Below are 27468 nucleotides of genomic sequence, written 5' to 3' on the forward strand. Positions count from 1 at the left end.
CTGTTAATAAAATATGGAGTCCAAAGTTAACTGTGTTTGAGTTAAGTAACAGTGAGGATCACAAATTCAACATGACCACATCAAGAGCTTCTTGGCAAGTGTATATAACTTGATCAAACTGTTTCATATCCCTGTTGGTGTGTGTGTGTATGTGTGTGTGTGTGTGTGTGTGTGTGTGTTTTCCTGATGACGTGAAGGTTTTCTTGAATTTATTTGGTGACAATGGCTTTGCCCTACCTGTTTTGAGCACATCGATTTCTGAAAGATCTTGCCTAGTGGGCAATGAATTGCTTAACGGCTTTGGATTATGCACCTAGAAATGACTTTTGTAGAAGTCGGTGAGGCTTATCTATGAAAATGAAACTGATTCCCTTCTGTCTTTTGTCAAATGTACCAATATCACTGAGCAGAGTGTATATGCCCCATGGAAAAAACCCGGACATTTTTTCATACATGAGAAATCTGAGAAAACCCAGAAATTTTTTATTGTTTTATTTTTCAGTGAAATTTTTTAAATTTTGGATTGTAAGAACTGATACTCTAACAAAGAATTTTGCTCTAGCCTGCTACTGCAGAATAATACTGCAGCAATAAAATAAACGAGAGAATATCACAAATATAAAACTTTAGTTGCAAAGAAAATGCACCATTTACAGCAGCAAAACACAGTACTCACACAAGTGTCAGCTGACAGCATAATGTTTCAAAGACCATGCAATACTTTGTAAGAAAAAAACTGCTTAAGATTTGTCTTTCTCATGGGCTTTGTTTTGATTAGTGTGACGTTACAACTTTTTACATTTCTAAGAGGTCAGGGGAATAATTGCGGATGGTGATTTCAGAAGCATTATTTCAAAGTAAATTCCCTTTTATGCAAGATAAATTATGTTGCGTGTGGGAATGTGCGATGAATTTCTTAAACCACGTTGGGTTAGACTCTCATTCAAAATATAATACTGAGGACTGGCCACTTAGAAAAATTTTGGGCACTGAGGACCAGCCATTTATGCAATTATTTAAGATTTTACTAGCACCTATGTGTTTGATATACACTCCTGGAAATTGAAATAAGAACACCGTGAATTCATTGTCCCAGGAAGGGGAAACTTTATTGACACATTCCTGGGGTCAGATACATCACATGATCACACTGACAGAACCACAGGCACATAGACACAGGCAACAGAGCATGCACAATGTCGGCACTAGTACAGTGTATATCCACCTTTCGCAGCAATGCAGGCTGCTATTCTCCCATGGAGACGATCGTAGAGATGCTGGATGTAGTCCTGTGGAACGGCTTGCCATGCCATTTCCACCTGGCGCCTCAGTTGGACCAGCGTTCGTGCTGGACGTGCAGACCGCGTGAGACGACGCTTCATCCAGTCCCAAACATGCTCAATGGGGGACAGATCCGGAGATCTTGCTGGCCAGGGTAGTTGACTTACACCTTCTAGAGCACGTTGGGTGGCACGGGATACATGGAGACGTGCATTGTCCTGTTGGAACAGCAAGTTCCATTGCCAGTCTAGGAATGGTAGAACGATGGGTTCGATGACGGTTTGGATGTACCGTGCACTATTCAGTGTCCCCTCCACGATCACCAGTGGTGTACGGCCAGTGTAGGAGATCGCTCCCCACACCATGATGCCGGGTGTTGGCCCTGTGTGCCTCGGTCGTATGCAGTCCTGATTGTGGCGCTCACCTGCACAGCGCCAAACACGCATACGACCATCATTGGCACCAAGGCAGAAGCGACTCTCATCGCTGAAGACGACACGTCTCCATTCGTCCCTCCATTCACGCCTGTCGCGACACCACTGGAGGCGGGCTGCACGATGTTGGGGCATTAGCGGAAGACGGCCTAACGGTGTGCGGGACCGTAGCCCAGCTTCATGGAGACGGTTGCGAATGGTCCTCGCCGATACCCCAGGAGCAACAGTGTCCCTAATTTGCTGGGAAGTGGCGGTGTGGTCCCCTACGGCACTGCGTAGGATCCTACGGTCTTGGCGTGCATCCGTGCGTCGCTGCGGTCCGGTCCCAGGTCGACGGGCACGTGCACCTTCCGCCGACCACTGGCGACAACATCGATGTACTGTGGAGACCTCACGCCCCACGTGTTGAGCAATTCGGCGGTACGTCCACCCGGCCTCCCGCATGCCCACTATACGCCCTCGCTCAAAGTCCGTCAACTGCACATACGGTTCACGTCCACGCTGTCGCGGCATGCTACCAGTGTTAAAAGACTGCGATGGAGCTCCGTATGCCACGGCAAACTGGCTGACACTGACGGCGGCGGTGCACAAATGCTGCGCAGCTAGCGCCATTCGACGGCCAACACGGCGGTTCCTGGTGTGTCCGCTGTGCCGTGCGTGTGATCATTGCTTGTACAGCCCTCTCGCAGTGTCCGGAGCAAGTATGGTGGGTCTGACACACCGGTGTCAATGTGTTCTTTTTTCCATTTCCAGGAGTGTACTTAAAGGGTAATGTCTGCTGAAAAAGACCAAGTGTCAATGTTGTTCATATTTATTTTAGTTCCTACATAGAATACAAATTATTCAATAATGATGGCAGAAAGAATAATTAGCCTTCAAAAAAGTGCGAAGTTAGTTCTTGAGCAATTTCACCCATAATTGTCTTCTCTATGGACAAGTCAAAGTGCTTGACAGAACATTTCAGCCAGGTAACCCACAAAATGTTCATTGCGCAGCTGTGAAATTTATAACCACGTTTGTCAGAAATATTCAGCTGTTGCAATTTAAGCTATGTGCTTAGGATCCTGCCTAACCACAACCTCAAAAAATTTTGGCAGCTGATGTTACATGTGCTGTATCTTAACAGTGTATATATTAATTTAAACTATTTACTTTTTCTGTTTGTGTGTTTTCACTACTTAACAGTGATGTTCCTATTAGCAGACTACATCGTGTGTCCTATGTCTTGTATATTGGTGTCATGGGCTGGCGAGTTTTGCAACTCCGAGGGAAAGTATGTCATTTAACACGGAAAAATGTGCTTTCCCTAGGGTATAGTGTATTTTCAGCTGGGAAAAAGTGTATTTTGACCTGATAAAAAGTGTATTTTTAACAGGGAGATCTGGGAAAAACCCAGGATTTTTTTCTTGTCAATATTATCACCTGCAAAATCAGGACGAGAAGGTGAATATTTGGCATACGAACCAGAATTGGAATCATAAGATGTAATATGAGGGAGCATGTATCGTTGGATGTCAAAATAACTGTGGTTACATTGGTAAAATGACATTCTAAATGGAGTTTTAAAGCACTGCAGACCAAGAGAGCCACTTAAAGGTTAATGAGAAAGGACTTATTGAACAGGTGGAAAGCAGACATCCAAAGAGAGGATCCAAAGTTGACAAACGCTATCAATAAATGAATGTTCAGATCTGTCGAAGCCAGTGAATGTGCGGAGCATGCAGCAGCAGCAACAATAACAACAAAAGCTCTTCATCAATGGGCCTTATCAGTAAGTATGCAATATAAAACAGAGGAGAGTGAGTTTCAGTTCATGGCATCATCATAAGGGGCAAAGAGGCTCAAACCGAGACACAGAATACGCCAATGTCATGTCACCAAACACATTTACAAGAAAGAAGTGAAGCTGCTTCTGATCTCTTTCAATGTCAGACCAAAGCCTTGATTTCAACTGACAACTGAGATTTTTGTCATAAAAACCAACCAAACAGGATGTGAATATAGTGTTCACATAAAACATATTGACACATCAAGGTGAGAAGAAAATGCTTGTTGCAGTTGTTAGTGTAAATCAGGCTCATCCAAACTGTGCCCCTTGGATGCTAGCACCCGCGATCGCCCGAGTCCAGCGCCCTAGGCGAATTCGTGTGTTGCGGTGACCAAGCCGTACTGCTTAACTGACCGTACGGTCTGCCCGCCGTGCCTCGCCATGCCACTGTACGCGCACTTAATACAAAAGACAGACCACCGCTCCAGCAGTGGTCAAAGCATTAATATGACACAAAGACATTAGTCAACAGACGTAAAGCTACAGTGGATCGAGATGAATGGTCAACAGGAACAGACAAAAAGCAGAGGAGCACTATTTCAACCCAAGTAGGAAATTAAGTTTTTTTGATTTAGTATGTCATCAGAATCTCATGTATTCAATAAAAGTACTCGATTGAACAGCACTTCAGTATGTTTCACAGAGATCAGTTCGAAAATTTGTCACAAGAGGAACACCAGTCAAAGCTTGAAGAACTAAAATAAAATTCCAAGCAGCATTACAGTGAAGTAAGTGTCTGATATCGCATACTCTTTATTATTTATTAAGATGATAAATAAAACTATATTTTATAATCTGATATGTCACTTAGCAATGTGCCAGTTACTGAATATCAGATTGTCAGCAACAAGGAACATTTCTTTTCAGTTAATTTTATATTTGGGTTGCATTAAACCGCATTGTACAGACACAAGAAAAAGTTTCAGGCGTGTTACTTTTTTCCTTTCTGAAAAGCCGTCACAAACACACTCTTGCACAGCAAAGTGTCATTAAGTCATTCTTTATTTTTGTGTTTTGATGTATGGGAAGACATATGATGTAGTTTGATTTATATTTATAATTAATTAAAACACAAATATTCCAACAGATAAAAATTTAGTTTGTGACCACATTTCATTGTCCTTGCTAGCGTCTATGACTGCTTTTCAGTGGAACTGAGGAAAAACGCAGCAAAAACTAAACTTTTTTGTTGGTTTTTTATTTGGGTTTTGGGTTTCAATGAATGAAACAATTAATTGTTAAAATTATAAAAATGCTTTAAAAACAGTATTGTACAAAATTAATTGCAAGAGCTTTTTTTCTTTCTTTATAGCCGTGGTAAGAGCAGGAAATAGGTGGGCAAAGTTTGCACGCAAGTTACAAATGCTTGCTGAGAATTGTGAAAGCAGGGAAACCTTTAGCAGCTAGGAATCACATCAAGGATTGCCTCGTCAACTCGGCGGCTTGTATTTGTCCTGTGGACCTATGTATTGTGAAAAAAATAACTGTAAATTTAGTATATGTAGTTGTTTGATTATTGATCATACCTCCAATTGTTTTATTCAAAAAGAGCAAAGAAAAGTATTCCAATTATCAGATGCAAATGAGTATCAAATGGAATAAAAACTAGTGACCAAGAATCTGTAAAGTAGATGTGGTAGGGCAGTCCAGGCAGTTTATCATGGATGAGTTGATGAAGACTGATCGTTGAAAGACGGCAGCTGACTGTAGCATGGTTTGTTGTGCACATCTTTTTTACCACTACAGAAACCACCTCCATTCACCTTTAGAAATCACTAGTGGAGTTAAAATGGCGCAATTTCTTCAGAAGTAAGGAATGATATATCATTTTTATTTTCACCTCACAGGTGTGATTTTAGAATGCTGCCCTGCTATCAAAATCTATAAAAGGCGGGATGTAGTTGACAGCTCTTGAGTGCCTTAAAAATGTGATTTGTTGGTAGGTGTAGAGCAAGATTTACCAAACTGTTCTGTGGAACACTGGTGTACAGCAGGAAGTGAAAAGTGCTCCACAAAAAACTAGTAGTAACATGGCATATCATCATCTTTTTTATGATACTATTTTTTAAAAATTTTTATTGATTTCTGGGTTATTAATTATTATTTGAAGCTGAAGTAGTTATTAATCTTAGAGAAATAAATGAGGGGTTTCATACAAGTGCCAAGATTCTCAAAGTGTTCTGTCGGAGGGAAAGTTTGGGAATCCCTGGTATAGACACATGAAACAGATGAATTTTACAGCAGATCAGAAGGTCGTTGTAGCTAGACTCAATACCGTTTCTTCCAAATTCACCAGAAACAAACACAAAGTAATTTTATTTAAAAAGGGGGATAAAGTGTCACTAGAAGCCTTCCTAAGAGACAATCTCCATTCCTTCCGAACTGACTACGCAAATGTAGACGAGATGTGGCTCAAATTCAAAGATATAGTAGCAACAGAAATTGAGAGATTCATACCTCATAAATTTGTAAGAGATGGAACTGATCACCCGTGGTACACAAAACAGGCCCGAACTCCGTTGCAGAGGCAACGGAAAAAGCATGCAAAGTTCAGAAGAACGTGAAATCCCGAAGATGGGCTAAAATTTAGAGACGTGCGAAATTTGGCACGGACTTCAATGCGAGATGCCTTTAATAGGTTCCACAACGAAACATTGTCTCGAAATTTGGTAGAAAATCCGAAGAAATTCTGGTCGTATGTAAAGTACACAAGCGGCAAGACGCAGTCAATACCTTCGCTGCGCAGTGCTGATGGTACTGTTACCGACGACTGTGCCGCTAAAGCGGAGTTATTGAACGCAGTTTTCCGAAATTCCTTCACCAGGGCAGATGAATGGAATATTCCAGAATTTGAAACACGAACAGCTGCTAGCATGAGTTTCTTAGAAGTAGATACCTTAGGGGTTGCGAAGCTACTCAAATCGCTTGATACGGGCAAGTCTTCACGTCCAGATTGTATACCGATTAGGTTCCTTTCAGATTACGCTGATACAATAGCTCCCTACTTAGCACTCATATACAACCGCTCGCTGCTCGCTCACCGATAGATCTGTACCTACAGATTGGAAAATTGCGCAGGTCGCACCAGTGTTTAAGAAGGGTAGTAGCAGTAATCCATCTAACTACAAACCTATATCATTGACGTCGGTTTGCAGTAGGGTTTTGGATCATATACTGTATTCAAACATTATGAATCACCTCGAAGGGAACGATCTATTGATACGTAATCAGCATGGTTTCAGAAAACATCGTTCTTGTGCAACGCAGCTAGCTCTTTATTCGCACGAAGTAATGGCCGCTATCGACAGCGGATCTCAAGTCGATTCCGTAGTTGTAGATTTCCGGAAAGCTTTTGACACCGTTCCTCACAAGCGACTTCTAATCAAGCTGCGGGCCTATGGGGTATCGTCTCAGTTGTGCGACTGGATTCGTGATTTCCTGTCAGGAAGGTCGCAGTTCGTAGTAATAGACGGCAAATCATCGAGTAAAACTGAAGTGATATCAGGTATTCCCCAGGGAAGCGTCCTGGGACCTCTGCTGTTTCTGATCTATATAAATGACCTGGGTAACAATCTGAGCAGTTCTCTTAGGTTGTTCGCAGATGATGCGGTAATTTACCGTCTAGTAAGATCATCCGAAGACCAGTATCAGTTGCAAAGCGATTTAGAAAAGATTGCTGTATGGTGTGGCAGGTGGCAGTTGACGCTAAATAACGAAAAGTGTGAGGTGATTCACATGAGTTCCAAAAGAAATCCGTTGGAATTCGATTCCTCGATAAATAGTACAATTCTCAAGGCTGTCAATTCAACTAAGTACCTGGGTATTAAAATTACGAACAACTTCAGTTGGAAAGACCACATAGATAATATTGTGGGAAAGGCGAGCCAAAGGTTGCCTCTCATTGGCAGGACACTTAGAAGATGCAACAAGTCCACTAAAGAGACAGCTTACACTACACGCGTTCGTCCTCTGTTAGAATATTGCTGCGCAGTGTGGGATCCTTACCAGGTGGGATTGACGGAGAACATCGAAAGGGTGCAAAAAAGGGCAGCTCGTTTTATATTATCACGTAGTAGGGGGGAGAGTGTGGCAGATATGATACGCGAATTGGGATGGAAGTCATTACAGCAAAGACGTTTTTCGTCGCGGCGAGATCTATTTACGAAATCTCAGTCACCAACTTTCTCTTCCGAATGCGAAAATATTTTGTTGAGCCCAACCTACATAGGAATGATCATCAAAATAAAATAAGAGAAATCAGAGCTCGGACAGAAAGGTTTAGGTGTTAGTTTTTCCCGCGCGCTGTTCGGGAGTGGAATGGTAGAGAGATAGTATGATTGTGGTTCGACGAACCCTCTGCCAAGCACTTAAATGTGAATTGCAGGGTAGTCATGTAGATGTAGAAGCATTCCTGATCTGTTTCAATGAAACTCATAGAAACAGCCGTGTGAAAATAATTAATGTTAATCAAAATATCCACGGGTGTACTGCCGGTCTACAGTGACCAACGGGCACAATATTTCGGCGATCATACATGTCGCCATCATCAGGTGAACTGACGGACTGAGCTCTTGTGAACGTGCCGGCACGGAGATCCGTACACTATGGCTGCTCAGGGGGAACTGGGTTCGGTCGCGGCGGCGGCCGATTTAAATACCCTCCGCCCGCGGCGCGCTCACTCCGCCGTCCGCGCCCCGCGCCACGGTCGCGCGGTGGAACAGATTGCGACGGCGTCTGAGATGACGTCGGTGTGATGGCTCTGTCCGCCGTGGTCGTCACAACTATACGTTTGCTCGATTTACTCTTCATTAACCCAATCGCTGGTTCCCAAGCCTTGCTAAGATTATAGCCACAGTCACGGTTTATGAGGTCGTCATTGGTGCGAATTTCGATGGCCTATCTAACAACGCTGTCCCAGTATCTCGACGTCTGCACCAGAATCCTCGTGCGTTCATACTCCATTGCGTGATTTTCCAACAAACAATGTTCAGCGACCGCCGACTTGCTCGGATACATCAGTCGAGTGTGCCTCTGGTGTTCACGGCATCGACCCTCGACGGTACGCATCGTCTGACCAATATACGACTTGCCACATTGACACGGAATCTGGTACACGCCGGCCTTCCTCAAACCGAGGTCATCTTTGGCGCTCCCCACCAGTGCACGAGTTTTATTCGGAGGACAAAACACAGTTCCGACCCGGTGTTTCTTCAGAATGCGGGCGATTTTCCCCGAGAGAGCGCCTGTGTATGGAATAAATGCAGTGCCTACCTCCTCCCTCGTGACTTCATCCATCTCAACAGGTTGTGCTGCAGTGGTTGGGCGGAGAGCACGTTGAATCTGCCACTCTGAGTACCCATTTTTTCGAAATACAGTTCTCAGATGTTCCAATTCTTGGGGTAGACTCTCTGCGTCAGAGATAGTGCGCGCCCTTTGTACTAGAGTTTTAAGTACCCCATTCCTCTGTGAAGGGTGGTGGCAGCTGTCTGCGTGCAAATACAGATCAGTGTGCGTTGTCTTCCGATACACCCCATGACCTAGGGTGCCGTCAGCCCTTCTCTTGACCAAGACTTCAGCCTCGCATTGGTACGTGAGAGAGTGCAATTCATCCGCCGGAGCCTTGAGTTTATCCCACAGGAATTACTCAAACTACATTTGCAACTGGCTAGTAATTTCACTTCTTTTTCCTGGGATTGGATTGATGGTGTCACCTGGGTTGCAGCTAATTCCGCCCATAAGAAGGCAACGGGACGTCAAACAGCTAAGTTCTCACGTCTCCTTGACAAACCATCTCTGCAGGTTCTGGGCAAGACTATCATCAATTTGAGTGGCATGGTGTTAAGTGATGATGCGGTCTCGGTTTTGCAGAAAGGTCTCAACTTCGCTCCCACCCCCAAGTTCACTCCGGTCGCAGAAATTGTTAGTGCTGTTGAACAGGTTGCAGCTCGACTTCCGCCTGAATCAGCTGAGGAAATACGTCGTGAAACTTGTCGTGCGTTGACGAAATCCAAGCCGATGAAGTCAAATATCACTAGTAAAGAGAGGGCGGCCATTCGTGATCTGAGGGAGCGCTCTGAAATTGTTGTCTTACCGGCTGACAAAGGCATTGCTACAGTTGTTGTCTCCCATAAGGACTACATTGATAAGATGCACAGCCTGCTAAATGACGATTCCTACCGTAAGATCAGCGTTGACCCTACAAAGAAGGTGGACAACAAGACGAGGTCGCTTCTCAAGGACGCAGATTTACCGGAGGGTGACGCTAAGAAATTGTTACCCCAAGGTCCGGTACCGCCTAGACTATATGGACTCCCGAAGGTTCACAAAGAGGGGGTAGCATTACGCCCCATTGTCAGCAACATCAGGGCACCTACATACTTGTTGGCCAAATACCTGACGGGAATATTAAGTCCTTATGTGGATAAATGCCCTCATCACATCCGTAATTCCGTGGATTTTGTTAAACGCCTTGATAGCTTCACGTTGGGTGAGTCAGATATCATGGTGAGTTTTGACGTCGTTTCCTTGTTCACGAGGGTACCCCTGCGAGAGTCACTAGAATTGATTAGTCAGAAGTTTGACGAGAAGACCACTGAACTTTTTAGGCATGTCTTGACGTCCACGTATTTTCTTTGTAATCGAGAATACTACGAACAAACGGAGGGAGTCGCCATGAGTAGTTCACTCTCACCGGTGGTAGCGAATTTGTACATGGAGAACTTCGAGGAGGAAGCCCTGTCGTCATCCGAATGGAAACCTACTTGCTTTTTCCATTACGTGGACGACACGTTCGTCATCTGGCCACATGGTGTGTATAACCTCCTTGACTCCCTTACACATCTAAACTCCATACACCCCAACATCAAATTCACTATGGAGACTGAAACGGAGGGTAAATTACCTTTCCTTGACGTCTTGGTCAAGTGAAGGGTTGACGGCACCCTAGGCCATGGGGTGTATCGGAAGACAACGCACACTGATCTGTATTTGCACGCAGACAGCTGCCACCACCCTTCACAGGGGAATGGAGTGCTTAAAACTCTAGTACATAGGGCGCGCACTATCTCTAACGCAGAGAGTCTACCCCAGGAATTGGAACATCTGAGAACTGTATTTCGAAAAAATGGGTACTCAGAGTGGCAGATTCAACGTGCTCTCCGTCCACCCACTACAGCACAACCTGTGGAGATGGATGAAATCACGAGGGAGGAGGTAGGCACTGCGTTTATCCCATATACAGGCGCACTCTCGGGGAAAATCGCCCGCATTTTGAAGAAACGCCGGGTCGGAACTGTGTTTTGTCCTCCGAATAAAACTCGTGCACTGGTGGGGAGCGCCAAAGATGACCTCGGTTTGAGGAAGGCCGGCGTGTACCAGATTCCGTGTCAATGTGGCAAGTCGTATATTGGTCAGACGATGCGTACCGTCGAGGGTCGATGCCGTGAACACCAGAGGCACACTCGACTGATGTATCCGAGCAAGTCGGCGGTCGCTGAACATTGTTTGTTGGAAAATCACGCAATGGAGTATGAACGCACGAGGATTCTGGTGCAGACGTCGAGATACTGGGACAGCGTTGTTAGATAGGCCATCGAAATTCGCACCAATGACGACCTCATAAACCGTGACTGTGGCTATAATCTTAGCAAGGCTTGGGAACCAGTGATTGGGTTAATGAAGAGTAAATCGAGCAAACGTATAGTTGTGACGACCACTGCGGACAGAGCCATCACACCGACGTCATCTCAGACGCCGTCGCAATCTGTTCCACCGCGCGACCGTGGCGCGGGGCGCGGACGGCGGAGTGAGCGCGCCGCGGGCGGAGGGTATTTAAATCGGCCGCCGCCGCGACCGAACCCAGTTCCCCCTGAGCAGCCATAGTGTACGGATCTCCGTGCCGGCACGTTCACAAGAGCTCAGTCCGTCAGTTCACCTGATGATGGCGACATGTATGATCGCCGAAATATTGTGCCCGTTGGTCACTGTAGACCGGCAGTACACCCGTGGATATTTTGATTATCAAATACGCCGGGAGAAACTCAAGAATCACATAATTAATATTATTCATAAACAACGTGACATAAAATTACTTTCAAAGCTTCACAGCTGGTAGGAATTTGAGACTTATGAGCTGTACCTCTATTTTGCACTGTATGGTTGATGGAAATTATTTGGTAGCTGTCCATTAAGTCCTACATTTCAGGGGAATGAAAGATAATTCAAGTTGGACGTAGTTATTCAGTACTTCAATGATACATTTAAAAGTTCATAAAACATGGAGTAAAATATGCCTTTGAATAAATTGTTTACATGATGGAAAGGAAGTGTGGCATCGATAGGTAATATCGACGATGATTAACATAATCTTTAGGACTCGGATCGCTCATCAGAGCCCACATGTCAAGTCAGTCTCTTCTTGTACCTTGTACTGTGTGCATGTGTATGACCATTGTCGAAATATATGTACGTGCAGATATAAATGGGGACTGTTTATTTTGTATCCTGTTCCCATACTGGTGACCCCGAAGTTTCTGTCTTCCGTGCCGGGTGTTGTAAATCAACATGTTATGCCCACACTGCTCTGGCCACCTCACCCAACGCTTTGTTAGAAGATTTGGAAGCACAACAACGATCGCCGGACCTCTTCATTTCTTCGCCAATGACTGGTTCTACATTAATTCACAGTGATTCGCAATCTCCAGCCACGTTAACCTCAAACTTTGTCGCTCTACAACGGCCAAGTGCTACACCGCTAACACAAACAATGGACTCGGGTTTCGTGTCGCCGGACTGTGCTCGCCAAAATGTGAAGTGTATAATATAAAGAACTGTGTACCTACCGATCGATCGTATAATGCTCAAAGCGATCTACGTTCGCACACGTACTTTGACTCTCGATGGGCGACAACAACAGTTACTGTACGCCTTGTGCAGCACCACCATTATTGCAAAATTCACCCGGCCACTATCAACTGCACCTGTTCCGGTTTTGCCTCATTGGTAAACTAATAAAGAACATTTTAGTGCACACATTTCTCCATGCTCATCCCCCAAACCGGTTGCTCAAGTTTTCGGCCACGTTGGTCCAAGTGCATTATTCGGTGTTTCGGTTTCCAAAATTGTGAAAATCAGTATCTACACCTTTTGGAAATTGATAATGGTGATTTCTAAGATAGGATTTATTGTAAACTCTACATATGTTCTTTGAAATCAAAATAAAGTTGTATTGAAAAGAAAAAAAGTAACGGTCGTTTCACAATCTCGGCAAACGTGTACTCATTTTGACGTCACACACACTATCGATGACCGCATAATCGTCTATCGGTTATCGTTAGCATTTGATGCGTGCCTCACAAGATTTCATGCACGTGTACCGGATATATACAAAAACACGTCATTCTTGAAATGATTATTGCCATAAAAATGTGACCTGATGATTTATTGAGTGCTCTCTTAAGCCTAGTTCACACGATGACACTAGGTTGCAGGCAACTGCACTACTGCCACTGTGCATGCTTACCGTGCATTTTCGCAACTCGTCAATGAAACAAAACAAATGGTTCTGAGCACTATGGGACTTAACATCTGAGGTCATCAGTCCCCTAGAACTTAGGAACTACTTAAACCTAACTAACCTAAGGACATCACACACATCCATGCCCAAGGCAGGTTTCGAACCTGCAACCGTAGCAGTCGCGCGGGTCCCGACTGAAGCACATAGAACCGTTCGGCCACCACGCCCGGGAAATGAAACAATTTCGGCGTGTTCCAGCTTTGGCGACACTAGTTGCAGGAGTTTTGAGGTCATGTGTGTTTGTAGAACGTAGACAAACTGAAATATGAAGTGGGGAATGAAGAATAATGTTCGCTTTTTGGATATCTATGCTTTGCAAGGGTGTTTGTGGGATTTCAGTGATGCTGATTACAAAAATAAGCAACATATTGTTGCTCCTGAGACCGTCACATGCGATCAGAACATAGATAGTTTGACAATATCTGAGCTGCAGGGCAAAATTTATTGAATTAGAAGCACATATACAGCTGAATTAAGAAAAACACAAGCAAATGTAATTCTAGCTGTAGAAATGGTCTTGTCCACAAGACTAAAATCCCATCGTTCGAGTTGGCCGACTTTTTCTTTTAAGGAGTATTGTTGACAGGGGGAAAGCTACACAAATCAAAAAGCTACATTCTTTATTCAATATTCATCTATATAAAACATTGCACAGTGCTCCCCTTTCAGATATGTTTTAATTTGAAATATTGCCACTGTACAGATCTATCTTCAAGAGAGTAGTTTGCAAACCATTCTCTTCTAAACGTGGCCTGCGTCGAATAATTACTGATGTTAATGTTAATTATTATTGATGTTAATGAAAAAGCGTCATCACCAACTAAAACCGCATCTTATAGAATGCTGAGTCTTCTCCACTGTAAGGCATGCAATGTGGTATGTAATTTGAGTTCTGGCTACAGCGCTCCATGCATTACAATATCTTTATTCCTTATCGCATAATTAACTCTATTTAGAAGAAACGTAAACAGTTCTGGTGACATTCTAAGATAATTAAAAGAACTTATAATGTCTTCCATTACAAATTATTTTAGCAAGGATGCTGAGCAACCGAGCTGACGTCTTTTCTTCATCCAGTCACGAATAGAAACAAGTTCTTATGCAGCGATTCCATGCAACAAGCTTTAACTTACAACTCGTGCGACTTGCAACTGCCAAAACTTTCATTTCAGACACGACTCAGGAACTTACAAAACGACGAAACTGAAGTATATACTGGTCTCGCCGTGTCTACAGTCAAATATGAAACCATCTGCGTGCAACTCATTCCACGCAACTAGTGTCACAACCCAGTGTCATCATGTAAACTAGGCTTTAGGTGTGAGCTATTATCGTCAATAATTTACAAATTAAGAATACAATACACCTGTTTTATTAATTGCGGTATGCTATTTCAGTGTAATGGAGCACTGAAAATTTGGATCAGTTCTAGTCTCTGATTCCATTCGTCAGCTTAGAGCAATGACTTTTTGGCGCCGATGAAATTGACACCAACATCGATATGCATTCAACTTTGGACCCTAGGCATTATCTTTGGCTGTTCCGCCACGTTCAGTCAGTTCTTTGTGATCGTTGTATGTGTTATGGTTAATAAATGAACTATTGCTAAATGGGTGTGATTATTGGTGCAACCAACCCGGTAACCTCCTCTCTGGTGACCCCAAGTTGTAACGTCTTCTGTTTTCGCCGTTTTACTGTGTCTGCGAACTCCGCGTCGGTTATTTTCGCGTGTATTACATCGACACAGCATTCGAACTATGACATCGGCCCAGCTCGTAACGCCGGATTTTGTGATCGACATGCATTGTGTTGTGGGCGATGTACACCCGCCAGGACTACAACACAATGCCTCTCACTCGATGATTCCGCTGATTTCGCCGGACGTTTTCGAGCCTGCAACAATAAGTGAGGTTAGGTGTGCGCATGACTCCGGCTATCAAACGCCTTTGTTCCCGCCACATGTGCCCTCCCTCATCGACTGTGCAGTTACCTCTTACGGATCTCTGTGCAGTGCAGGACCAATGCTGATTTCTGCAAATGCTTTGTCGGACAACCTACTACCACCAGGACAACGATTTGCCACGCCGCAATCCGTGCAGTATCACGCAGATACCTGCCACGTGGCCAGAACTGCTTCGTTCACAGGTCTACCTCCTCAGCATCCGACCATGCCTGCACTTGCCTCTGTTCAGCATCAGCACATACCTTCCTACTTCGATACTTTGGCCTGCAACAGAAACAATAACTTGTTATCTGTGCCTGACCTCTACCTCCATCCCACTGCTACGCCTCAGTGTTCTGTGCCACATCATTAACCTTATCCGCACACTGTTTTGAGTGGAGTGACTATGAACAGTGAACATTCACACATTCTGTCCCACATTCAATATCATTTCCCATGCTGTGCTTCTGGAAAGCCCGCACTCTGCAGCCTCCCTGCAACACAGCTTTCCGCGGACTAACACGCGTTCTCAAACTTTGAACTTTTTCTCACCTGTCGCCCCCTCGCCGGCTCCATTCAAACTTCCGCTACCGTTCTTGGCACATCTCGGTGCCTCATCCGCGTCGGTCTTCTGCGACACGTCAATCCGAACACACCCGCAACGTGTTGAGCTTCCGCAAACTGCAATCGACACATTACGGTGTCTCACCAGCATCGGCCTTCTGCGTCACGAGGGATCGCACTCAACCACAACGTGTCACCTTCTCGCTGCCACCCGAACAGCTGTCATTGCCACATCCCCCAGAGACACACTCTCCTGGAATACTACAGCAACAACAGCTCAATTCAGGCAGTGCCCAGATGAACCTAACTCAACCTGTTCTTCCGAACATTCTACAACGTTTACCGACGCTGCCGCCGTTTAATCCCGACAGAGCAACAACCTGGTTCAAAATTGTGGATGAAATGTTCGACCATTACAAACTCGGCGAGTCAACCAGGTTTCTGTGCCTCATCACCCACCTGCACGACCAGGATGACTTGATTGCTGACCTGGTCGACGCTCCGGACTCAACTACGTGGTACACTCTAGCCAAAAAGACAGTTCTACGTCGGCTTGCATGCTCAACTGGGGCAGCAATATGGCAAGTGCTCCATGTCGAGCAACTAGGCAACAACAAACCTTCCCAGTTCTGGAGATGGCTACGTGCCCTGGTCAGCGCCGATCTACTCTCTGACACAGCTCTCCTCGCCATCTGGTCAGATAAACTATCTCCTCCATCCGCTTTGCTCTGGCTCAAAGGTCTCCCGAACCTGTGGAGCAAAGAATGACAATTGCTGACACTGCTCTATTTCGCCAGCCACTGCCTACCTGACAAGTCTCAGGTTCAGGCTCATCGTCCTGTGGCTGGGGCCATACTGTGCCGACCATTCCACTTGCTCTGGGAGGCAGTAAACAAGCAACTGGGACGTCACCAGCTCCACCCATGATCATGTCCCCTCCTGCAACTGAAACTGCTGCGGCCACCGAACCTCGGCCACCGCCACTGGCAACGAACCTTCCGCAGGAAGTGCAACCACACTACCTGTACTGTTACTTCCACACACGGTTTGGCGAGGCAGCACGGAAATGCAGACCGCCCTGCTACTTCCCAAACGCCATTTGCAGGTAGGTCCGGGTGCCGCCTCCTGCGCACAACATGACGGGCATCCCCCAGTGCTCCATTCTGTCCGGGAACGATCGGATAATTGTGGACGACTTTACATCAAAGACATTTCGTTGGGATACCTTTTCCTATTGGACACAGGCGGTGATGTTTCGCTGCTGCCTATGTCCTTAGTGTCGTCGAACATCTGCCCTCATCATACTTCACTGCAAGCTATGAATTCAACTAAACTACAATGCTCAGGTTCAATTTCCCACGTCATCTCACTCTCCACAAACTGCAGACTCGAGTGGACTTTTTTAGTGTGCGAAATTGACGAACCTATACTAGGCATTGACTTCTTGCAACACCACAAACTTTCACCGGACCTAGTGAGAAACATCGTGTTTCATCATCCGTCCAAGACACTTCGCCTGTGCTCCGTCGAGCAAAACCCTACGTGACACATTGGTCCGGGCTCATCTCATCCGTACATGCTCATCTCTGCCGACGATGTTACAAGAAACCACGCACAAGTGCCTTTTCGAGCTTGAACACGTCGCTCGCCTACACAAGGAAAACTTTGAGGTCTCCCTCCAGCTCCACGAAACACAGCTCCAGCTCTCCGATGCAGCAGAGGAATTACAGACACTACAGCAAGGACAAAGCAAGGTCAGTAAATGCGCCGAATCTGCTTGCAGTCCCAGCAATCGAGCCTCCGTGTGTTTACCTCCAGCTACCCCTAGCACCTGTGCTATCAAGACTGCCATAACATGTACTGACAGTTCCGCAGGGCCACACCCTCCTAACACGGCAGCGTTTGACACTCAGCCAGACACCAGTGCGCATGCATGACGAGCGTCACATGTTCCCGAACTGACAGCTTGTATCCCGCCCCTCGCGGACAGCACCTCAAAATATGTAACTTCGGCTCCTGCACACCACCGTGCCACCACCACTGACAACGCAAACAGTGCACTCGCGCCAAGCATTTCGCCTGCGACTGTGCTGCCACAGTCCGCACCCTCGGACAATGGACTGACTATCAGCTCATGAGCTCTACCAAGCTCACCCGACCACAGTGCCACTGCTTTGGGCCAGCGGCTATCTTGTCGCATTGACTCCTGGGACACTTTGCCGCCTCGGCTCCCGTCAGATCCGCCGAGTGGCTCTGAACACTATGACCATGCCTCGCCTGCCCCACCTGCTACACATTGTAAACAAACCGCCTCCCGTGCCGCCAGCAACATTTCTGTCGTCACCAACGGCACGGTTCACAAGCTTCGCCTCACGCCAAGTCCCTCGATCACCAGTAAACCATGTCTACTTTGTCTCAAGCGCCTCTCCGACCTTAAAAATCAGATTTCTCAACTACTAAGCTCTGGCGTCATTGAACCCGCTGCCAGTAGTTGGTCTACGCCCATACATATGACACCCAAGAAAGACCGGTCTTGGCACATGTGTGGAGACTACCATCGACTAAATGCACGAACAATTATGGACACTTACCCCATACCTAACATTGCCGACTTTACCAGTTCCCTCGCAGGTGCAACCACGTTCTCTGTCATTGATTGCAAACAGGCCTACCACCAGATCCCCATGGCACCTGAAGACATTGAGAAAACAGCAATCACCACCCCAGTCGGGTTATTTCAGTTTCGATTCATGCCCTTCGGCCTGAAAAACGAAACGTAGACCTGGAAACACTTCATCAACGAAGTGCTATTCGACCTAAAATTCTGCTTTGCATATCTTGATGACATTCTTGTGTTCAGCTCCTCCATCAAGGACAACATTCGACATGTGCAAACTGTTATGAACACTCTCACGGCAGCAGGCATCGAGACCAACCAGGACAAATAGCAGCTACATCAAACCGCTGTCACTTTTCTTGGTTTTCGTGTCTCTGCCGACGGCATTTCACCGCCCTCTGAGAAAGTACAAACAATACTAAACCTACCCAGAACTTCGTCATTCAAAGAGCTCCGGCGCTTTCTGGGTACGTTTAATTATTATTGGCGACATCTACCTCTGGCTGCGGAGATTCAGGCTCCACTGACGGACGCCTTGGCAGGCACCAACACTTCTGGATCTCGGCCCGTTCCATGGATCCCTGCTATGACTGACTCTTTCACAGCCCTCAAAAATCTTCTTGCTGAGGCTTGCACCATTGCGCATCCTCATCCCAATGCACAGCTTTTCATCATCACAGACACGAGCGATACTGCCATCGGTGCTGTTCTTAGCCAGACAATCGACGGCCAAACTTCGCCTCTGCAGTTCTTCTTGTGCAAGCTCACCAATGCACAACTGAAATATTCTGCGTTTGACATGGAGTTGCTCAAAGTCCACGAAGCGATCTAGCATTTTAAGACTGACGTTGCGGGACGTCCTTTCTATGTGTTAACGGACCACAAACCCCTGGCTGCGGCCATTACAAACCCGCCAGCTGACCCGTCTCCTTGCTGCTTCAGATACATGGACTTCATATCTCAGTTCACCACTGGTGTCAGACACATAAAGTGTGCTGACAATATAGTTGCTGATTTCCTTTCACGAGTCGACGCCGTCCATTCGCTGTTAGACCTCCCTCTGATGAGAAAACACAAAACTTGATTTCAGACTCTACTTCTTTACTACACTTCATCCGCACCACCTTCCCTGGCATTTCTGGTGAGATCTGGTGCGACGACAGTACGGGCATGTTACTCCCCCTCATCCCAACCATGTTCCATCCAGCTGTATCCAATGCATTGCATAATTTAGCCCATCCCGGTGTTTGTGCATCCGCCCGCCTCATAGCGGAGTGCTTTGTGTGGAGAAATGTCAACAAGGACTGCCAGGCATTTCCAGCATTTTCATATTGACATTGTTGGCTCTCTCTCTCCCTCTAACGGCTTTTGTTATGTGCTCTCGTCTATCGACCGAACAACTCGCTGGGTCGATGCTGTCCCCCTCCCCAATATTACGGCAGAAACTGTTGCTCGAGCTTTCGTCGAGTCATGGGTATCGCTTTTCAGATGTCCAGTTATCAACTGACCAGGGCAGACAATTTGAGTTGGCCCTGTTCAATGGGATTTGTAACATCTGCGACATCTGGCACATCCATACCGCAGCATGTCACCCGCAAAGTAACGGGCTAGTCAAGCGCTGGCATCACACTTTCAAGGCGGTTCTTCAATGCCACGACTCTCTATGGACAGAGGCCCTTCCCCTTGTGCTACTCGGCATTCGTGCGATCTATAAGGAACACCTCAAAGGCACAATAGCTGAGTTCATTTATGGCCAGAACATTGTTCCCCTTGCCGAACTTGTGAGCCCTTCCACTTCTCTCCATAAGTCTGACTTACCTTGCTTCGTGGACCACATCAGACGCCACTTCATCAACCTCCATATCCCTCCACCCGCCAGTCATTCCCGCCCTAGGGTTCACGTCCCGAAATCTCTGGACAATTGCAGTACATCATGCTCTGAGATGATACTGTCCGTGCTCCCCTCCAACCTCCATATACCGGCCCATACTGAGTTCTCAGGTGCTCAGCCAACACCTATGACATCCAGATGAAAGATTCAGTTGTTACAGTCTCTCTCAACAGACTTAAGCCTGCTCATGTCGAGCCTTCTTCTACCCCCCTTCAGGCCACGACCACACCATTCACTGTCGTGGCTCACGACGCTCCGACAACTCCCTCCACGTCAGACTTACAGTTCCATTCGTCGATCTCTCCTCCGACCTTGCCCTCTACTCCGGTCTCACGTACTCCGTCGATTGACCACGTGCTCCCCATGTCGAGCTTACCTACGATCACGCCCTCGACGCTGGGCCCTTTCGCCGGTCCTTTCGACCTCTCCACTCTCCACAGTCGCCTGCCTCACCCTGTCGAGGTTTCTTACGCCCCCCCCCATCTTGAACGTGCCCTCACTCGAGGTGTTTGTGCCTGTCCTCCCCAGACATAATCCACGACGTCTCAAAAATACTGCGCATTTATACGCTGTTCGTCGTGTGTTTCTCTTCATCCAGTGCTCATGACTCAACCTCCGTCATTCCCTGTCACCTGGTGAACTGGTGAAATGTGTTCCCCTCTCGCCCGACGTCGACCTGGACATGCTTTGTATGTTCGCCACACCCTCCAGAGACATCGTCGTGGTCGGTCCATTCCACCCGCAAACCGCCGGCCCACCTGTTGCTGCACGCCCAGTACAATGCCCGGCTCACTTCAATGACTTCCAGGTTCAGTGGCCAAACCTTCCTTCACGACATCTACCCACACAGCTCCCCGATGACACTGTCGAGCTGACCTTGGTCCTGCTCCCGCGGACCACCCCTGCCGACTCCATAGTCACCCCCCCCTGGCCTCTCAAGAGTACTCCGTACTGCGGGTGGGGGGGGGGGGAGGGGAGGGGGCGGCTATGTGGCACCGATGACATCGACTCCTACATCGATATGCATTCATCTTTGGACTTTAGGCATTATCTTTGGCTTTTCCGCCATGTTCAGTCAGTTCTTTGTGATCGTTGTATGTGTTAAGGTTAATAAATGAACTATTGCTAAATGGGTGTGATTATTGGTGCCACCAACCCAGTAATCCTCCACAACTTCGTACATGGGCAGAGCCGCTACATAGAGGCAGTCTTTAAAACCAACTGATCATATTCATAAACAAATGAATGTAACATACAATAAAATTACACAGTTCATGTGATTAATTATTTAGCCACAAATTATACTGACAAGAATTAAAGGTAACAAAAATAAATAAGAACAGAAAAAGAGAAGTAGGCCTCTATATGTCTGAATAAAATATTGTCGCAATTTATGCGAATAAGATAAGCACAGAGAACCCTTAAACCCAGTGCAGTATAACGCATGGTGAAGTCATAATATTATGAATCACCGTTAACTTTTAATACTAATTGTTAAATCTAATGGGACGAGTACACAAGTAACGAAATTTGACAAAAAAAATAGGCTCAAAAATATACTGAAATTGGTAAATGGAACTGACCTATATAGGTTAATTCTAGTTACTGAATCCAACCATTCCACGGTTCATTATTTAGATTTTTTTAACAACAAGTGTGTGTATTAAAGTGTTACAGGATTTCTACATTTGGTATTACTATCTTCATTATTATGAGAAAGAGAAAAATTTGAAAGCTGCACATACAATATTTATTAGTTTTTTGTAGTAGTTCTCAGATCAATAAGAAAACTAGAGATCCTACAAAAACATAGTCCACAGATGTAATGCAAAAATGTCCAAAATTATGAACTATCGAAAAGCTGGAATCAGAATTGACTGATATAGATCAGTTCTAGTTATTCCAATTTCTGTTATACACCGCAATAGTTTGAGAGCAATTATAAATGTATAAATGGTATTACATTTCAGTGCATACAGTTGCAAAAATAATTTACATATGAATCATGGAGCGATTGAAATCTGTAACTGTAATTTACCCGTATAGGTTAATTCTAGTTATCGATTTCAATATTATTTATTTTTTGCAGATATTCGTTTGTCATGTACTGGATTTTCTTTTAGAATTTAATGTGTCTGTTTTTCCACATTTTATGCTACTGTTTCGTATTTGTTGTCATTCATTTATTTTTTTCGTTTTTCTGTTAGATTTTAGTTTCTCCTCGCCCCAAACCCCCACTTTCCTGCGCCTCTCCTGTTAGGTGCAATACTTAACATACAATTAATGCTATTTTATAACAGTAAGATTTCACCACATGCTTTACTGTAATGCAATTTAAAGGTTCTCTGTGCTTTTCTAGTCACATAAATTGCGAGAATACTTCTAACCAGACATGAAAAATTGTTTTTAATTCTTGTTGTTAATTATTTTCGTTATCTTTAGTTCGTTTCGATATAATTAGTGACTAAGTAAATAACAGCGTGAATGTGATTGTAATTTTATCATATGCTACCTTCGTTTGTTTACTAGAATAACCCATTGCTCTCAGTAATCTCCATTAGTATAGAGATTCACTGATTGCTCTCACAGATTGCCTATATGCAGCGTCTTTACCTTAGACATGACGTATGATGTCATTGCTCAAAGCCGACGAGTAGAATCGTACACTAGAATTTATCCGAAAATTTACCACAAACACAGCACCATTATCATTAAATGGAATTTAATAACACATCAATGATACAAGCTTTCAGATAGAATATGATAACTAGGACCAGAGTTAAACATCAAATGGTTAAGTGCTAGCGTAATGAATAACGTTGTGGTTTCTGGAGTCGAAAGTTGTTGATTCGCATCCTGTTACATGCATTTTTTTCATGTTAACGTTGTTAACAAGTTCTGTTTCTTTTCTTAAGAATGTAATATAAGTATGTTCTGCACTATTGGATGATATATACATTCACTCTGATCTGACAACGAAGGATGAAATAAATATCTAGCGATTTCTGAGTATGTGGTTATGCAGGAAGCTAAGAAGACAGCTTAAAAAGCGTTGTTAACAAGTTCTGTTTCTTTTCTTAAGAATGTAATATAAGTATGTTCTGCACTATTGGATGATATATAAATTCACTCTGATCTGACAACGAAGGGTGAAATAAATATCTAGCGATTTCTGAGTATGTGGTTATGCAGGAAGCTAAGAAGACAGCTTAAAATGCTGCAACTGAAACGAGCAACAGTAAAATTTACATTCTTTCTTCTCACAAAGATTTGGCTTTTTATTTCCGAATATATGTCGCCTTCCGAGTGTGGGGTTAGGCAGGACAGCTTAAACTGAGGCCAGCTTAAATTGTATCGAATGAATCGAGGAGCAATAATATTCATATTCTTTCTTATTACGAAGTCGATAGCCGATCATGCGGTCGCCGATATTGCGCTTGGCGTCAAAATGACGTCACGTTTTCGGGAATTTGTGTGAAACGAGCATTACCCTACTGAAAATTGCTGTGTACTGCTGTCACCCATGAAATAAAAGTTGGTACAAAAACCCAGGAAGATTTCAACGATTGTAGCTGTGACAACTCAATTGTCGATCGAACTTTATGCAGAAATACCACAAGGGCTTACTGCAGTGATTTTTCACACCAGGCGGCAAACTCTTCTAACAACAACAACCCGCTAAGTTTAACTGAATTTTCACTCCACACATTTTGTAGTGCCATTTGTAAATGCCGATGATTCAGTTATTGTGTTCTACACAGATGTTGTAGCAGTTTGGTTGGGATTTTAACGGATTATCAGATCTATACCCGGGCCAGTGAAACATGTCACTTGACAGCTCTCATGTAGTTGGCTATACTTAGTAGTAGTAGTAGTAGTAGTAGTTTATTCATCCAGAGACAATTTACATTGCCTGGATTTGGTCAAAAAAATACAAAGTATATATATACACACATATAGGGTGAACAATACTATACAAAATACAGATGTGCATAGTAGACTACATAACATCAGACCACATTGAAATAGCATGTACAATTTTGATTATTTACATTGATGTATGAGAAAGACTTTTTACATGGAATACACAGTTGATATTTAGATATAACACATACAATTCTAGCACTTTTGTACATATTATTTATTTAGATCATAGCAACAGTCAGATAAAAATTACTATTGGCACAGAGTACATAAATATAATTGTTTAGTATGAAGCTATTCCAGGTATTCTTTTACACTATAATAGCAGTTGGTCATTAAAAATTGGAATACTGCTTCTTTAAATGAAGACAATTTTTTTATTTCTTTATCTTTACCGGTAGTTTGTTATACAATCTGCTTCCTTGTATGTTTGTTTGTTTCTGCGCCAAAGCCTTGTTAACTCTTTTTATATGAATGTCATTGCACTTTCTTGTGTTGTAAGTATGTAGATCCGAGTTGGATTGGAAATTGTTAATATTTCGTTTTACATTAATTACGCTTTTCTGTATATAGAGGCACAGTAGGGGTAGAATATTCAGCAGTTTAAATAATTGCTTTGAAGGAGTTAGCCTTGCACTGTTGGTAATTATTCTAACAGCTCGTTTTTGTAGAGTGAAGATGGTTGTGAGATTTTTCTTACTATGACCCCAGAAGATGAGGCCATAGGTAATAGCAGAATGTATACAAGCAAAGTAAACAGCTCTGCTACATTCCCTACTACATACAAAGCTAATAACGCGTAAAGCAAAGCAAGCAGAGCTTAACTTATGTGAGAGATACAGGATATGGGATTTCCAGTCTAAATTTTCGTCTATATGTACACCTAAGAATTTTGTGGTAGCAACTCTCACAATTTCTTTATTTTGTATTCTGAGATTTAGATCAGAGTGTGACTTTGCTTTCCTGTAATGGATATAATTAGTTTTAGAGATATTTATTGTTAATTTGTTCACTTCAAACCAATTTTGCAAATATTCTATAACTCTGGTTGCAGATGTTGGCAATACACGGTTTATGTCAGTTACTACAATGTTTGTGTCATCCGCAAACAGGATTATATGAGTACCATTTACTGGGTTCTTGATATCATTTATGTAAAGAAGAAATAGGAGAGGTCCTAGAACACTCTCCTGCGGTACCCCAATTGGCACAGTCTGAATATCCGATCTGTAAACAATACTTTGGTTTTACTGTTTGTTGTTGCAATTTCTACTACCTGTTTCCTATTATGGAGATATGACTGAAACCACTTTTTAGCTACTCCTCGTATACCGACATATTCTAATTTGTCTAGCGGGATATCATGTTGGACAGTATAAAATGCCTTTGAGAGGTCCAAATTTATTCCTATTGTACTGTTGTTCTTATCTAGCCCTGTTACAATATTTTCAATGAATTGGGTGATGGCTGACTCTGTACTCATTCCTTTGCGAAAGCCGTGTTGGTTTACAGACAATAGATTGAATTTCTCGAGGTAATTTGTAATTCCGTTTTTCATGACTGTCTCTATTACTTTTGAAAATAACGATAATAAAGCTATTGGTCTATAGTTTCCCACTTCATGTATATTGCCATTTTATACAATGGTTTTACTTTTGCAATTTTTAATCGTTGTGGAAAGACACCTTCTGAAAATGATATGTTTATGATGTGTGAGAGTGGGTCTGATATGACACTAGCACATCTCATCATGACTGAGCAAGGTATCTCGTCAATCCCTGAGGACATTTTATTCTTCATTGTTTTTATTATTCGATTAACTTCTAATTTGTTCGTGGGAGGTAGCAATAATGAATTAACACTTTGTTCTTCTGGGATTGATGTTCTACTAATCTTAGAACAATTTTTACTCAGATTGATTGGGCTATTTATGAAGTAGTCATTAATGTAATTTGCTAAAGTAAGATTTCTGACTAGCTCACCTTGATCATCTTTTAAAACAAAGTCATCTGGATTTCTAACATTTTTGCTTGGGCCTATTTCTTTTTTTACTACGTTCCATATAGCTTTTGATTTGTTTGCTGTGCAATGCACACACCCACAGCTCCGAAGTACATTTTGTAAATGTAAGTTACTATCAACGTGTATATGAGCCGTCGCATAATAATGTCCATGTTCAACATTTTAGACAGTGAAACACGTTTGGGGATGCTACAACGAAAGTTTTTATTTTTACATAACTTGCTATTACAAGTTGTCAGTTTGAACTTAAATAGTCTAAGAGTAGTGTCTAATTCCAAATGGTAAATGTTCTGTCAATAGCGTCCATTTCAAACACACAAAATACACTGTGTGCGATCTATTCTTTCTGTGGTGATTCCCGCACAGCTCCTCCCCCTCCTGCGATAAAGCATAGCTCCTGGAATGTATGGATAGGGCATTACTATTGCACGCATCGACCGGCCCTGGTGCGAACTACTGACTTTTCTGTTGTTTCTCATGGGTCTGCACAACGTATTGGGGGTTTCGGGGTTTCATTTGCTCCACTTGCCTCTCCTCCTACTACCAAGCGAGGTGGCGCAGTGGTTAGCACACTGGACTCGCATTCGGGAGGACGACGGTTCAATCCCGTCTCCGGCCATCCTGATTTAGGTTTTCCGTGATTTCCCTAAATCGCTTCAGGCAAATGTCGGGATGGTTCCTTTGAAAGGGCACGGCCGATTTCCTTCCCCATCCTTCCCTCACCCGAGCTTGCGCTCCGTCTCTAATGACCTCGTTGTCGACGGGACGTTAAACACTAATCTCCTCCTCCTCTCCTCCTACTGTCTTTACTGCAGTTGTGAGGGTAATTTCCTCTTGTTTTTCCTGAAACAATTCGTTGACTGATGCGAATATATACACACACTTCATTCTTTATAGGGACATTGCGTGTTGTTTGCCATTACATTGTATCTGCATCATATGTTTGTCATGACTAAGAGTCTGTACAGCCCTGCATACAGTGGTCACAGAGGGGGACCAACTGCATCTGTACTCAGCATTCCATATGAGCATGTGCTGAGATCTTTGTGCACAAAAAGTTATGTTCATCCTTGTCATGTTGCTGGTGATGGCTGGAGTTTGGAAATGTGGATTTGTACTTGTTGCAGCAAGTATGGAAAATTAATTCCTGACGGTTCTGGTGGCGCCAAAAGAAATTCAGACAGCAGACATATGGTCTCCCCATACACCATCTCTGCTATTGAAGCTCTTATATCTTGTTTATGTACCGTGTGGAGACCTAACAGTACTAGCAGCTTTGTGGAAGTCCACTTTTCTTCATGACACGTGATAGCAGCTTTCAATGTCCTGTGCCAGCGTTCACCATTCCATTACTCACTGGATAGTAGCTGGTTATATGATGATGGCGGAAC

This window comes from Schistocerca nitens, chromosome 1, assembly GCF_023898315.1.
Source record: "Schistocerca nitens isolate TAMUIC-IGC-003100 chromosome 1, iqSchNite1.1, whole genome shotgun sequence".
In the NCBI taxonomy this organism is placed as follows: Eukaryota; Metazoa; Arthropoda; class Insecta; order Orthoptera; family Acrididae; genus Schistocerca; species Schistocerca nitens.